Source organism: Anopheles coustani, chromosome 3, assembly GCF_943734705.1.
Source record: "Anopheles coustani chromosome 3, idAnoCousDA_361_x.2, whole genome shotgun sequence".
Classification (NCBI taxonomy): Eukaryota; Metazoa; Arthropoda; class Insecta; order Diptera; family Culicidae; genus Anopheles; species Anopheles coustani.
This window is the reverse complement of record NC_071288.1, coordinates 64,239,964-64,253,555: the sequence shown is the minus strand read 5'-3', so window position 1 is coordinate 64,253,555 and position 13,592 is coordinate 64,239,964.

Sequence of the window (13,592 nt, the reverse complement as noted above, 5' to 3'; positions counted from 1 at the left end):
GTTGTTTATCGATATGTTTCAATTTCAATATTGTTACATATTTAACCATTTCTCCTGCATAAATGTTATGAAGTGTGTCAAAATGAATTCCTCATGTAGCGTTAAAGTCGATTTAGAGAATTAAATGGCAAATTAAAATTCAAATCAAGGTCCTGCCATAATCCGTTCAAAGCAATGCATCACGAGCACAAAAACGAGCACAAACATTGTGATATGATAGTCTAACGTTATTTGCATTTGTTTCTTTTTCGTTTTAGGTAAATCCGTTGTTCAAAACAAACATTACCAGGTAAATTACCAGGCATTTAACAATCAATTTATTTTTATTTTTTTGTATTCTTAACGTTTCCATTATAAAAATTAACAAAATTTAACTATTTTTTATGCAAAAACGGAAAATACTACCAAACCATTGGAAGAGTTGAACCTGTCAAATATCATTGATATACCTAGCACTACCAACCACGAAATGTCTCTCAACTACAACTTGTAGAAAAAAACATTGAAAACTCTGTATGTTACGATCTATTCCAATAATTCGGCTTTGCAAAAAATTCCGTAAGGCCGCTTTAGCGGCCACCAGAATACTTTTTCAAATTACTAAACTGATGTAACTTACCAATAAAATTAACTTCATTCAATTATCTTCGGTAACATTGTTATTTTTTACTGTGATGTACTAAAATAGATCCGTTCTCTCCTGTTTTTTATAGTATGTTTAATTTTCTTTGATTATCACTTTCATAATCAATGTTATACCCTTTTTCATATAAATAACTAAAATAACTGAGAATGGGAATACTCATACTATTCCAAATCAAGCAAAAAAGTTCATATGGTACTGTCACATTCCTTTTAATTGAAAATATACCTTTAAAATCTGTTAGTAAACGCAAATTTGATGAAACATTGAAGTGTCGTCTTAACTATCTAGTAGAGTGTTTTCAACTCCAATCAACCGCATATACTCGTGGAGAGATGCGAAACCGGTAGCGAATCATACGGAACCTGGCACATGATTTCTGTCGCACCGATTAGTTCCACCACATTAGACGGCATTTGCTTTTTGCAATGTGGTCCGACGCGGCGACATTTACATCAGGACTTCCCTATACATTTTCCTCCGGCCAAAGAAAGATTGCTGAAAAACGCTCCGCTACACATCGATTAGTTCCATCCGTCGACTTTGACACTTGCGAGTTTGTTCAGAAAGAGCAGTTTTTCGCACCCTATGGTATTCGTTTCATTCTTATTTCTCATTTTCCACATTTTATTCCGTCTCTATGTTTCTATCTCTCTCTTTTTCTCTCTCTATCTCGGCAAAAACTTCAGATACTTGCTCTTCTACGCTTTACGTTTTTGTCTTTGAGGATTTTTCAAGGATGTGCGGAACGTCGAGACAAGCTCTTAGCGGGCGCAACATTTTCAATGTCGTGAATCACTTAAGGCGAGGCTATAGAAAATCATGAGCTATAATTTAGCTACCACCATCCCTCCACCAACCACCAACCATCCCATCCCAGCCACTGCGCCCCCTCACATTCGAACTCCCAAAATTCGATGGGTGGAAATTTAGATTCCATCCCCGTTGACTTGATGCGATGGATTTCCACTCGCTGATCCCGGAAAATGGATGCTCGTTTACATACACACTGCCGGTGACACGGATCTGCTCGATAACAGAAATCTAATGGAACGTACGTGCCTTCGGTTAGCGCTGGCTCAGCTGCCCGTCTCGTGTCCCGGGTGATCACCGTGGGAGATCGCGAGGTGTTGGTGTGTGCCGTCTCCCACGCAGCCCACACTTTCCACTCGGTTACGTGTCGGTAAACACGGTTTCCCAATCGTAGCTCCAGCACTTTCCGTACCAAGTGAAACCCCCGGATCAAGGGTATACTGTTTTCCCTCGCAAAAAGTACCAGAAAAAGCTACCGGGAACCGAAGCATGGCTTCAAGATCGCCCGTAAATCGAACGGTAGCGATTTGATCCCGCCCGATACAACCGAGGCATCCGTAAATTCTATTTCCACTAACGCCTTTCGTGGTGGGCCTGTTAATGCTTTGCAGTAAATCAAAGCGATTTTCTTCCCCCTCTCCTTGCCGTTGGAGTATGCTTGCCGAAAAGCCATCCACGGTAGCGCTTTCACAAAAAGCAATTATTTTGGAGATGAAAATAATTCCTGATTTTATTTGCGGTTCCGTTTTGTATGTAACGTATACCGATCTCATTAGTCGCGGGAGGACTTTTCAAATAAAAGGATTTACCTCAGCATTGGAAAGTCTAAGTCGAAAGTATAAATATGAACAATTTGTTACAGTTTGATATGCTTTTAAAAAACCACCTCTTTAAAGTGAAGAAAATGCTTTTTTCAAAAACCATGTAGCCCTCAAACCAAGTTGAAAAAAAAATGTATGCCCAAGCATAATTGTGAAAATTTTGCAAAGTTTGTTTCACTTTTGCTCCCAAACAGCTGAACAAACAATGCTCACCCCGTTGTTTAAACCACTAATTGATGGATTGATGGGGTTTTCCAGCACATTGGAAACTCCTGCCAGCTACAGCCCCAAACATTGTGTGTAGTGCAATTTAGTCGTGCCTTAGTTTGAAGACAGGACGTGACGGGCCCGGAAAAGGGGATACTTCCTGCGGTCGACGCTGACCGCCCACAACAACGTGCCATAAGGTTTAAGTAGCACAACACGTCCATAAACACGTCAATTATGAGCAACAGCCCTGTACTGCGCTGGCCGCATTCCTCCGCCTGGACAAGGGAGGGAGCGGGGAGGAACGAATGTTTTTCACCGGCACGCGTGGTCCTCGGTTTCGGAAGTCCCGGTGTTATGGTTTTCTAGCCGTTCTATAAACAACCTCCACCTCAAGACGTCTAAACGAGGGCTCCGTCTAGGTGAACCGTCGTGCTGACACCCCTTTCGAAGTGCACTTTCTTCGTGGCCCATCGATGTTGACGTACGTTCCTGGCGACTCCCGCATGCCGGTGCATAAGCCCTTTCTCACAGGTAGCAAGCAACACTAGCGGGTTTAAAAACTGATTTTTACCCATTCATCAAACAGCACCAAAACTCCAAAGTTAACGTATGTTCTTGGTCCCTCTCGTTTTTGCACGCCGACTGTTTGTTTTACGCGGAACGTTTGTTTGTTTGGTTGAGTGTTCGAGTATCGGTTCGGAGTGTTTATTTATGTCCTCGTTTGAGCATCATTTGCCAGCTGATGATGAAAGCAATCAGTTCGCATAGCAATCTCATTTCAGACATTTCTCTTCCCTATTGCTCAAAACATCGGACGGTTCTTCGTCGTTTTGTTTGGAGATGCATAATTCAAAGCAAACATATAGCGCACTTTTCTGCATCCTTGGACATCCATTTACCAATTATAGCACGTGTGTTATCCGTATTCGTATGAAAAAACACGGCCCACTGTGTCCAAACTAATGTGGATTGCTTTAAAAATAGGATTGCTTTAGTTTACAGACTACACCTAACTTATTGTTTTAGCCATCAATTTGTTACTTATTTAAATGCTTGTTTTAATTTTACGTAATTTACATACCTAAGAAAAACCCTAGAATGCCGTCAAAGTCATTCTACAACAAACAGATATATTTGTGTTCTTATATTTTTAAGGATATTAAAGTTTCATACCTTAAAATACTATTTAAACTAAAATCAATGAAAATCTGATAACTGTGTTTTAATACTAGCTTCAATGGAAACTCTAAACTCATTTGAAAAGTGAAGAATTGGGAAAATGGTTGCCATTTTGGATGTGAAAAAATGTAATACAGGCTGGCCCCGGTTTTCGTCACCAAACGGGACTTTGACACTGACGAAAACCGAGGCTAGCGGACTGTAGTTCTTGCGTTTATAATACCTACTCAAGACTTGACTGACACAAAACAAACGTTGGATATGTACATTCTTCTCGTCTGAATTTTCAGTGGTTGATATGAAGGTGTTCTTCAAACTATTACAAAGTTTGTGTATTTTATCATCAAATCAATGGCCATCAACCGGTTTATATTCCGTTTTACTTCTTTGGTTTCCATGCCGCGTGGGTTTACAATAATACATTCAGTGCTTCAATTGGAAGATAATTTTGATTGAGCAAAGTAGTCTGAAGTGCAAAACCTGCACCACCTGTTTATGAGTCCATGTTCGAATCTTCTGTCATACAAAATGCATTGAATCATATGAGTAAAGTACAAAGCACGCTACTATAAACCAGCTTCGCACGATTTGTCAAACGACGAAAACCGAGGCTGACGAAAACCGGGGCCAACCTGTATATGAAAGAGATATACCTGATCTTTATATTAAATTGCCGGCGAAGTAGAAAAAAAACATGATAATTAAATATTACGATAAACAAGAAAGTAGCATACCTTATAATACAGGTATTATATTGGTGCGCTGGCATTGACTCTGCAAACTTGCTAAAATTTGGTATCGTTTTATTTATTAATCATTGCATAAAAATAGATTTTGATTTTACTATCATCAGATGTTCATCATCAGATATGTTTTTCTACATTTGCCTTGACCAAACTTGGACGCATGATTATAACTTTGATTCCATCCGTTTAGCGCCAATATCCAGTTGCTATCAGAACAATTCTGAGGAATTTATTTGGCCACCCGCGTCCGTTGCCAAATCAGTTAAATGTAGTACGAGTTGCTAACGGGGTGTAATTTCGTTAAAAGTTGTTTTTTGTTGGAAAAGAACCAACGGGAGCGAGAGGGGGAGCTGATCGCTTTGGGGCACCGCAATAGAAACTCCTTGCGATAACAGTACAATCAAAGTCAATTAATGCAACAGTGTTGAAGCTTTCGCCGAACTTTTGCCCTTCAAACTTTCGACCGATGTGCTCCGAAATTCGTGCCAGACTTTTTAAACAAAAAATCGTAATAATTAAAACAATAATAATGATAAGAACGGACCACTAATGTTGCTTGCCCAGACGAAACTTTCCGAACCGAAGAACTCCTGCAGCCATCGGTCATCGTCTGGGCCGCGCGTGGTTGAAAGGTTTCATTATTTGATAAACAAACTTCACTACATTCGGTAGACATCAAATTAATTGTTTGCCACACCAATCTTGCCATCGCCATAGCCAAGTAGGCCGAGTGACGCAGCGTAGACGCGCAAAGGTGATAAACTTTCCCAACGCTTTCCACGCTCACGGCGCATTGCCCGGCATCGCATCGCGTCGACCGTCGTCGGTGATCATATTGTTGGTTTTTCCAGCCAAACTAATTGCCTGCGGCAGTCGTGACGCCCGTTTGACGGACGGTACTCGGGCCATAAGTTCTCAGCAGTGTTGGCGGCACGTCCGTGCGCAGATTTGCGATGCTGTTTGTTCAGGTGACAGTGATGAGGAATATTTTTTCCAACCCGCCTGAACGCCAGGGCTCGTTGTCGGGAACGGTTTGATTGAAAAAGTTTGAAAAATTAATAACGCCTAGTCGTGGTTGGTCGACATGTCAACAAGCTAACCACCTCTTGGTAAGTGATTGCGAACGTTTTTTTATTATGGTGTATTTAAAAATCATAGTCTTTGATTTCCAGTTTAAACCCCGATTTAAAGTTCATTTTTTATGGCTCACTTTAAAAAGGACACATTTTTACTTGTCAGTAACTAAACTAATAACTGCAAAGTAGTCTAATCGTGGGTGCTCTAATTTTTCCATTCCACAGTTTCGTTCTAACAATGTTTCTTTATTTCAGTTCACTTTTCATCTTGATTTGTGTGACACTTTTCCTCCGTTTCACAACACGAAACTCCTGCATAATTTAACTTTAACAATGATTACTTTGTAAGCACTTTTTCGGACCTTTCTCGTTTATCTCATTGCATAATATATCAAAAAAAATTGTAATGAGTCCTTCAAGTAATGAGCAAGGCAATCGTTGAAAGGTCAGGTGTAGTATTCATAATTATCATTAATCTGAACACCTCCCCGGAGCGCCTAACCCCGAGCATGCAGCCTGCCCATTAAGCTCGAAGGGATATTACGCATCCCGAAGGGTTGATCCCTCGAGGGTCAAAACGGCCAGGAGCGCATTCGATCCCACCGGAGGGCATTCGCAAAAGTGCTGACAAATCACCTGCCCGGGAGACCGGCAGCGAGGATACTCTTTATGATTGTTCGGAGTCAAGTGCAATCCTTTCGGGACCGGTTTCTGGCCGGGAATCCATCGGCTGCGAAACTGGTGATAACAAAATGCCGACAGCGTAGTCCCTTCTCTCTAAAGGGGGTTTTCTGACGACGGGTAAGAAATCTTTCAGAGTATTATTTATACCCTTCGTCAGGCCATCGACGCACGGTACGTCTTTTGGCCGCTTTCCCCAAGGGAATGCCGGAGGGCGAACAGTAACAATTAACATTATTAATACGACTTTTTATACTGACCCTTGTAATTGCAGAGGGAAAAGTTTTGAATAAAAATCGATTTTTCATCAATGGATGCATGTAAACAATGGAAGAGTATAGAATATACACTGGTGCTTTTTCATGCTTAGATGAGGACGGCAGGATTGGAAGGCTTTAACTATGTGTTTTTTTTTTTTTTTTATATATATTTGGACGGCCAGGCCGTATTGTACTTGTTGTACCGAAAATATAACATTTTTCTTAACCTACTGCTTAAAACTAATTGTAGCGTGGCATTTCCTCCAGCTAACAGCGGCTGTAACCTTATCCCGGGTTAACTCGGTTGTTGTTGGCGGATTGGCTGTGGCTTGTGCGGGCGGGTTTTGCTGTGGTCGGTGCGGGCGGGTTGTGCTGTGGTCGGTGCGGGCGGTCGGTGAGTTGGGTCTCATGTATGGTGCGAGGTGGCTGGAGATCGCATGTGTGGTGCTCGGCAGACGCAGCGATGCAGCCCCCCACCACACGCTATCCCCTCCCCGAAGTCCATTGCATCCATACCTACACATTAATTCACACAACAAAAGGAAGACAGGGAATTTGGATGGGAGGAGGATTTATTTACAGTGCGATTCCATATTCTCTGGCATATTTAAAGATTATCCACGCGTATTTGAAATCCTTTTGCCCCAGGATGTCACGGATGGGGGTCGCCGGGGGCCTCCCCAATACCTGGAGCTCGGCTAATAGTTCGGGACGTGAGGCGTCGAAATCCACGCATGACCAGAGGATGTGGTCAATGTCGTGGAATCCTTCGCCGCAGCCGCATGCTTTGGAGCCAACCAAGCCTACACGTTGCAGGTGTGCATTCATCGCAAAATGGTTTGACATAAGTCTAGACATCATGCGGATGAACGCACGACCCACTCCGAATCCTTTGAACCAGGGGCGCAAAGTTACCTGGGGTGTGATCGAATGCAGAAACCTCCCGAGCTCATCGTCATCCCACATCCTCTGCCACCTAGATAAGCAGAGGTGTTGTGGCATGGAAAGGAACTCGTGAGGCGGAATCGGCCTCTCAAAGAAGCTGCCCTCGTGGGCACCGCGTTTGGCTAGAATGTCGGCCATTTCGTTGCCCACAATGCCGCAATGCGCTGGAACCCATATTAGCGATATTCTGAACGCTTTATCAAACATTGAGCACAAGACGTCGTGTATTTTATGAATAATGGTATCTTTGCTCTTAAGAGACTTGGCTGAGCTTAGCGCTTCCACAGCACTTAGACTGTCTGTGAAAATGTGAAAGGTGTCAGGTGGTCTCGCGCTGATGATCATCAGTGCATGAAAGATAGCTACCAGTTCTGCAATGTAGACGGAGCATGGCTGGCGCAGTTTATGGAAGATCTCGGAGGTGAGGTTAAACACTCCGAAACCCGTGCCTTCGTGCGAGGATGAGCCGTCTGTGTAAAACGTGTTGGCCGTCGGAAGGTGGCCAAACTTATTCACAAAAATGCTGGGAATGGACATCCTGCGTAGGGAATCTGGGATTTCCTTGGTTTCCTCCTTGAATGAGGTGTCTATAGAAATCAGGGAATTGTAGGATTCTGGGAGAGCAGTACGATATGCAACAGGAGGAGAGCTAGGGCAGACCTGAAGTGACAGGATTGGAAGGCTTTAACTATGTGTTGATTGCTTTTTAAATGCATTAACCAAATCCTGTCAAAAAGTGAAATTGCTTCACATAATCGAATGATAAAGATTTTATAACGATAAAGACTATCTCGATTATAAATTTGTATAGAGACTATATTTATAAAACGCATTAAAAGCAATTGTTGAGTTTATATTTTTTTACTTGTTGTGCATTATCCTCTACATATTTTTTTTTATTTTTAAAACAAACTGATTATACTGAAAATATTGTAGAAGAAAGTCCACCTAAAACAAATACGATGAACTTAAGAAGAAACCCGTTCAAAATTAAGTGAGCCAACCGTCGATAAAAAGTTAGTTTGTTTAGCAAGGTTTAAACAAGGTAGTACTTAAAAAAAGTATGAAACATAAAAGTATGAAACACAACAAAAATTGAGAAAATCGTCAGTTTATACTCATTAGGAAATCGCGATACGATATAACTTTTAAGAATCTTTGTAATACTTTCCTGTTTTAGCTGCATTGATGTTTTGTTTTATTTTTCAACATTTTCTTGCGTATTTCAGAAATATTTATAGAATTGTGAGTTTTAGTATAATCCCATTTTTACAAACCTAATTCCCCTTAAACACAACATCTCCTCAAGTAATAAAGTATAAACTATGTGTACTTGCGCGATGTTATCAAATCGCCAAACTAAACCAAAGTTACGCGTACTTTATCATCAGTAATTTGCCGCCGGGAGCAAACTCCCAGCAACGTTCAATCAATCAACCAATCAATCAAGATGCCCAATTAGTGAGGCTTTCGACGCTGTGATAAGCGCACGTTCGATTCTGCGTGACGGTGAATTATCCTAAAAGGTTCCAAGGCACCTTTTTGGCACTTCTACGGTGACAAGGATAGGTGGGGGCGTACAACAAAACCACGCCAGTTCATCAATCGAGTTTACATAAGTTAATTACGGGCAGCTTTGGCTCACTCGTTGGCGGAAGAAGTCGGTGGAAGTCGGGTGTGGGTGTGCAACAATTTGATAACTTTTGCCATTTTTCTGCGTGAGGGAAAATAATGGATAGACTTTTTTTGTTTTCCGTTCTGAAACCCGACGTATGGAGGGCTAAAGGTATGTGCAACGATAATGGTTGTCCAAATTGATTGCTCTGCGCATCCGACAAAATGGCTGCGTCTTTCGCCTTCGCGTTTCGCTGAACACAATGGATGGTACGCGCAAACAGCAGTCGTTAAAAATCATACATTGTGCTTCCAATCGGGCAAATGGGCTGTTTAAATAGAAAAGACAATCCACCGTCCGTAAATCACGTGACGCACACACCGGCCCGGGACAAGGGCACGTTCAATAGGCCTCAACGAAGCCCCGTGAACGTTTCCTTTCTTAGAGGCAAAGTACAAAATGGCCGTACCCTGTTCCCATTTTTTGTCCGGGGGTAGTTTGGATGGGTGCGAGAGGGCTCCAAAGTGCTCCAATATTGGCATTACGATGGGGCAAGATTCGATTTTCCTGAACGCTCCAAATTGACAGTCAATATTGATCGAATGTACGAGTTCTCGCAGCCTCGGTCTGCCCATCCGATGCGGGTTCCACGACTGGCGTATGTGCTTTTCCATAAAGTGATGGAGTTTTATCCCGTTTCGCCTCAAGCTACAACCGCCGTCCATCCCCCCGGCAGCAACCCATTATCACGGGTAAAGTGTATCGCCGTTGGTTCCATCTTTCGCAGGACGTGTAGCAAACGTTAATGAAGAGCGCAATTCTGACGAGCACGCGAATGCCGCCAGCACTCACCGAATCGCTCGGGAGTGGGGACACTGATATAATTTGGTGCTGGCCTGGGCCCCACACACGTGACCTACGGTAGGCTCTACCGAGCCCCGGCGGGCTTTCTGCGGATCGTTTCGATAATGATCGGAAAAACTTTCGACCTGCCAATCTACGCTATCGCTCGCACCCTGAAGGGTCTTCACGGACGTCGAATTGTGATAAGAGTCGCTCGAGGACGTGAACTCATGTTGCATTTGGCTCTCGTCGAGCAATGGTTAGCTGTTTCTTACAGACATCGCATGGACGACCGCGTCTACTAGCCCTAGGCTAAGATGGACACGCTAAACGAATGATTAGAAGTCGGATACATTTCGCCCAACCATATTCCAATGCATTTACAGCCGTCATGTTTCATTTTACTACCTAGATAGAAGGCTATAATAAGAGTTTAATATTCCGAGGCAAGATCAACGAACTCATTATTTATTTAGTTATTTGTTTGTTGATCATATATTCATGGAAAACTGTTTTCAATAACCTAAAGAAGAAGTAAGCATGTTGGTTCTGACAACAATTGTTGAAACTCTTAAATCTAACAAATAATCTTTATTTTTATAAATCTCAGTTTCAAAGTCCCGTGATGACATGAGGCAATAATAAACCCTACATTTTTACAGTGCACGTGAAGCATGCTTTTTACAATCTGACTCTAAGTGGAAACGGGACTCGAACACGGGTTTACCAAGAGCGAAGCCGTAGTCTTGCCGAGGAACCATAGCACAAGTTAAAAATTGTGAGGAAATATCGCTACTTGAATGGCAAACGTAGATTTTGAAGAAAAATTTTATTTCGTACTATAAAAGATTTTCCCATTCGGGATTCGAACACCAAACTTCTGATACAAGACTCGAGCACCACTACCAGTATACCAGTTGTACAAGTGGATAGTATAGGGAAAATACAGGTATATATGGCTATGTGAATAAATTGATCCACCAAGCTGTTAATTTAATAATGGTTATGAAAATTTGAAATCTATGTAACAAAATATGATCAGATTTGAAAAAGTAATTTAAATATCTAAAAAAAATCATGAAAAAAAAAATTTTACAACCGTCAACAAAAAAGTTTTTCCTAGCCTAGATTCGAACTCCGATCCTCCGGAACAACACCCATGCACTTTGCCCCCTAGACTATTGATGAAAGAAAATTTCCGAGTGATATCACAGCTACTTATATGTCTGTAGGCAATCTGAATGTAGCATAGAAAATGAACCAAGAATAAAAACTTTAGTCACATTTTTCCTCCCCGAGCTTCGCCGGGGCTTCGAGCTAGTACTAACATAAGATTGAGATCAATCAAATTTATTATTAAAACAAAACGAATTCAGCGAAAAAATTTCTTGTATTTTCCTTTTCCACACTCAAGTCATATCGTAAAGCTCTTTCCGTTCTTCATAAACTTTTCAAATGTTCATTAAAAATTATAACGGAAGTGTCTACATATAAATGTAGAAGTAGTATAATTCGTACGACGACTGACTATTTCGTTTCACTTATTCGTGCCCTACTCCCACATAAATTATGCTTATAATATTCCAAAATTGTATTTGACCAAATTTATAAATGTTCATATTTTTTTATGAAACCTGCTATCAATTCCAAAACCGAAAGGATTCGTTGGAAGTCTGATCGTGCCATAATTTAAAAAAATCAATCATATCCAGAAGGAGTAGGTGCACCGTTTCTTCTAAAATCAGTTGAATCCTGTGCAATCCGGTCGCAATCTTCCGTTTTGGCAGATTAAAAAATCGATCATATTCCGGCTTGGCTTCCCATCTTCCGGCGAACTGTACTTGCCCGGATCACAGTGGCCGGCAGTGTCGTTTTTTTATTTGCTTCCTGCTCGAAAAACCTCACAAAGAGGATTCCTGACCGTCTAAAGCAGCCGGAAAATGATTGATTCCTATGCTCCAATTTCGTTCCGTTCCGTTCAATCAAGCCAGCTTCAAATCTCCCAAAATGACCGTCATGGGCAGAGCCAAAAGCCGGAAGGGCTCGATTGTAGGCAGCGATTTAAAGAAGTAGAAGCTCCTTCCGAGTGGAAATTTAATCTGATTTCGATTGTGCTCGCCGCTGCTGCCGATCGGTTTGGGTGGAAAGCTGTGGAGTGAAAAAAAATAGAAAATGGTTCATGCTCGTTTTGTGTCGCATCCTTTCATCGTAAATTTGAGAGGCAATTCATCGGATTCATACAGCTTTAGTAGGAAGGAAATGATTAAAACACAGTTTCTCGTAACATAAGAAAAATTTGAAATGTTCATCATTATAGTTGGTATGACAGCACAAAATAATTTTAAAATTATAGCTAGTACTAAGCACAGTAAATCAAAGCACATATTTTTAACATAATTAATGAAAAAAGATTTTTCCATGTTATAATCGTGGTTAAAATAAAACCATAGAAAGTTTCCACACCACCTGCTAGAGCTTGCTGGACCTTCAATTTTTAAGAAAGGACTGCTGTTGTTCTTTTCTACAAACTTATTCTTGTATATTAAGATATTATCGCTTCACCCATACAGGGTTAACTTCTGCTGTAATCAACAGAACAGCGCGTTCGATGCGCTATAAAACTATCGCACATCCATACATCTCCAGTAAAGTTTCGCGATAAAAATAACCCGGAAGTGCAGTTTTATCACTCGCTAACTTCGCCATACCGCAAGATGTCACACGTGGTGAAGTCTTCCACTGGAGTGCGAAATTATCAAACACAGCCGTATCCATCCGTGGGGCGCGTTGCTTGTATCGTGAATAAACAGTAGCGCAATCGAAGAAGCGGAAACTCCCCGCAGATGGTCACGAAACCATAACCTTCATCTTGTCAACGTTATTCAATATGGCGCTCGTGAGAAGTTTGGTAGTTTTCTGAACTCCGGAAAGTTCCACAATCTCTGAACAGGCTGGCGACGGTGGTAGAGAACACTGAATAATGAAACGCGTTTCCGATTCGTGTGGGAAGTGATGAGAAAACGAGTTTATCAGCACGAACAGCAGGGTGGGCGCCGCCGATGGCAAGGCGATATACTAGTAATCAGTTGGAAGCTTCTTTTGGCCCTAATTTTTCCTGCTCCACTTCAAGGCCGGGACAGTGAGTGACGCTAGGGGGTAGCTTACAACCCATCCGTGCCAATATTGCTGAGTAATTGTTATGTCAGAAAAGTTGATTCTGGTTTCCACGTACGGTTCTGCGTCGCTGAGCCTTGGTTCTGCGGATAGAATATCGAATAAACTTTTCACCAACTCAGCCTAGAAGATGGATCTGATAATAAAACAAAGCTTTGCAAAAGAAGAAAGTCCCACCGGGGACAAAGGATGAGCTGAAGGGATAGATAATTATTTCCTCGTACGGGAATAACCCACAACACGCATCGATGGTAGCAGCGGCAGGACCCACGGCCATGGTCTATGGAAATCGAGATTGGTTTTCCGGAGAGTTCACATGGCAAGTGATAACCCCAAAGGGTCAATTTGATGGATCCTGCAGAAGAAAAGAATAGTTCGTGGGGAAAAAACGGGAAAATCGGAAGAAAAGACCCCAAAGCAGCCCGAGCGACCCATCCCTTGCCGGCCGGGAAACTTTCAATCGGATGGGAAAAGGCCCGTCTGCGCTGGATGCGAGGACAAAGTTAGAACCAAGTAAACACCAGTAAACTGTCACTAATCCTGACAAGGGACCGGTAATCTGTTCCCAGGATTGGAGTTTTGCTAT